We start from the raw sequence: 3,561 nt of genomic DNA, 5'->3' as shown, positions 1-3,561 counted from the left end.
TACTTTATGCCTTATCTAACTTGGAGAGGCACAATCGATAACAATTTAGCTTGATTTCTCAAGGAATTTTCCTAGACCCTTATTTAAAATATAATCAAGTCAATGATTAGTTTATAAATTAAAAGTAAACATAGTACAACATTTGTGTATCTTCATTAGTTCATTAAATGAAAATCATTATCCTATGTTCGGCACTTAATTCATCCAATTACAAAGCAAAGCAATACTTCATAATCCTGCCATCTAGTCAAACCAAAGTTTTAACAAGAGTATTAACTTCAGCTAGTCTATACACTTTCTTATATATAGAGTTCCATTCATGTTCTCAAGTCATCTGAGTGTAGAATCTAAAAGCAAAGATTCTTAAAGACATCAAATATTTGAAAAGCATCTATTTGCATCTTCAGTCGGTCCGTCCATTCCCTCCAAATAGAATTCAAAGATGCAACACACAAAGGAACCAGGAAAGTGACATGTTATGATGTGACATAGACCATGTAGATTAGCCTAAAACTAAAAGCTCCTGGAGTTTTAACAAACCAACAACATCAATTAAAACATTTAATCTGCGTCAATGTTAATTTTACATCACAAATCTCTACTCCTACCGGCTATAGAAATGCTGAAATATTTCAGCCAAAATTGTTTTTCAACAAGAAAACAAAATCGAGCACCACAAGATGTGTAGCAAATAACAAAATAAACATGTCATACATAGAGTGTTTAAAATGTACCTATCAATCACAAGGATTGATTATTCGCTCCAACCAAGTTGTAAACAACTTGGCTCTTGAATGGTTGACCCTCTACAAGCTTTTCTTGCTCTCGGACTCCTTACTTCAAATTAGGTCCACCACCAAGAAGCTAAATCCACCTTACACTTGCACTAGAAAATGTAAGGCATTTTTCTTTGAGAAGGGTGTGCTATCCTCAACAACTGATGAAGCAAAGTGAAGGGGAATTTTAAATCAAAATTTCGGCCATGGTGTTGTTGGAGAGAAGGGGGAAAAATTTCTTGGTGTATGAAAAAGTTAAAGTGTAAAGTTGCATGTGCATGCCATGCAATTAACTCAAAAGTTGTGTGGGGATCCGGACGCTAATTCATTCCTTAATCGTCTTTAGGAATAATTCAACAATTATATGATAAACAGGGTCTAAATTTTTTTTTTAAAAATACAAAGTGTAAACGTAATGTAATTCAATTCAAATTACATACTAAACATAAACATATAAATCTTGTATTATCTACAAGAATTCAACTAGGTTCAACTATATATCAGTGCTGAATCCTAGGTTGCTTCGAAGCCCGGATCTCCACGCTATCTAGTCCAGCCTCGTTCTTTTCTTGACCCTGATCCTATCCCACCTGTTGCCATGCACACATACAAACAAAACAACAGCCGGATAACTCCGGTGAGAATTACATTCTCAATATAAATCATGTATACATGCAATCATAAAAACAATATAAAAGCATATAACAGAAATGTCTAACATGTATTCAAATCAGAATATAAATCCATATCAAGAATAAATCCAATTCTAAACATGTACCATCATCAAGAACATCACTCATCATGTACTATATTCAGGAACATAATCAACATAACTCAATATAAACTGTCAATTAGACTCATGACTCCACATTTAAGACTAGACTCAATCCTAGCCTAGGGATCCCGGTTTCCAGATGTGGTATTCCTATATCGACCAACAGTAATAGAAAAGACTCCAGTTCTATCCACGTCGATATAACCATAACACCTAGATATAAAGATTTCGGTATTCCTATATCGACCAACAGTAATAGAAAAGACTCCAATTCTATCCAAGTCGATATAACCAAACATCTAGTGTCCTGACCTAACCGTCATGGACTGTGGTCCTATCGCCAATCCACTATCTTGTGACATCGTGCAATGTGCCCGTGGCGATCCCACCACTACAGACACTTCTGTCCCAAGATTACTCGTCTAATACCTGCTGTCTATAAATCAAGAGAACAAGTACATCAATCAAATCAATACAATAAGGTAAAGTATGTGATTTAGGGAAACTCGAGCCAAACCTCACTCGAGTTGTGCAATCCCAACTCAACATTAATTTATACCTTTATCTTCTCGGTCCGATGAAGACGAAGTCCCGAATTCAACTCTGTCCATAACCAATCTGATAATGACAATCGAATAGATACAATATCAGTATATAACTCAGTTCAAAACCTGTTCTGATTAATACTCAAATCAAAACATTATCTGATCAATGCCAATCGACATATGATATCACAATACAATCTAAATCAATACCGAATCTGATCAATATCAATCAACTGATGTTTCGACGGTATAACAATTCAGTCTCGATAACCCCGTCAATTCCAACACCACAGATATAATACCTGAACTCATAGTCAATATCGGGGCAACTCATAATTTCAATAACAGTACAAATCTGATATCGAATCTCAATTAATCAATTCCAAAAATCATAAAAATTACATAACCAGTCTGTTCTTTAATCTGACTTCGATTATACGATGTCCACTGTATCAGAAACAACATATATGATTCCTATTCAATTCTGAAAACATCATAATTTCAAACTGTATCAAAACGTAACAAAACTTACGTCCAGTTGTAGCCTGCATTGATAGGAACACAGTACTGAAGTCGGATTCAAAATCTGACGGACGGATTTCCCGTAAATCACAAATCTTTCACGTCGAAGAAAGCTTCACTCTTTCTCTCAATTTCTTTCATTTTCTACGGATGAATGCTTGTATTTATATATATATACACCTCAAGCATTCTAAGAAACGTGGCTTGCTTCTTTCAATAACACGTCTCGCGCATATGCGCGAATATCATCGGCGCATATGCGCGAGACACTAAGTCTCCGCGCGTGTCTTCACAGTGGCTCTCGCGCATATGAGCGTACTATCTCGGCGCATATGCGCCCAACGTTCTGGACACCCCGCGCATGTGCGCGCCTTCAATTCGCGCATGTGCGCGCAATGTTCTGCCTACCTCGCGCATATGCGCCCATCCACGTCGTGCATATGCGCCGAACTCTCTGGAGTTCTCCCTCGGCTTCTCACATGGCTCGCGCATATGCGCGCCTTCCGCCGCACATGTGCGCTGAACTCTGTGGACGTTCCGCGCATGTGCGCGCATTCCGCCGTGCATGTGCGCGCATGGTTCTGTCTTCCTCGCGCTTGTGCGCCCATACACGTCGCGCATATGCGCCGAACTCTTCTTGCACAAAATGTCAAATCTTCTTTCGGCTCTCCCGATCTGATCCGTTTTATCCATAATCATCTCAATTAATAATTAAATCATTTCAGATTAATCTCGGATTACGGTAATAAAATCTCGGGCCTTAAAAGTTGCCTCCAACCCTTCACCTTCCAAGCATGCAATTTTTTTAGGCTTGTAACAATTACAAGACTCATGTACTTTTATTTAAATATCTCTGTGGGGACCCGGGCTCTAACTCAATTCTTTTCGGGATTAATCGGATCCTTCTTCAAAATACGGGTCAAAATTTTGCTTTTAACATTAA

The sequence above is a fragment of the Primulina tabacum genome, chromosome 10 (genome assembly GCF_025594145.1).
Source record: "Primulina tabacum isolate GXHZ01 chromosome 10, ASM2559414v2, whole genome shotgun sequence".
Classification (NCBI taxonomy): Eukaryota; Viridiplantae; Streptophyta; class Magnoliopsida; order Lamiales; family Gesneriaceae; genus Primulina; species Primulina tabacum.
Note: the sequence above shows the minus strand (reverse complement) of the source record.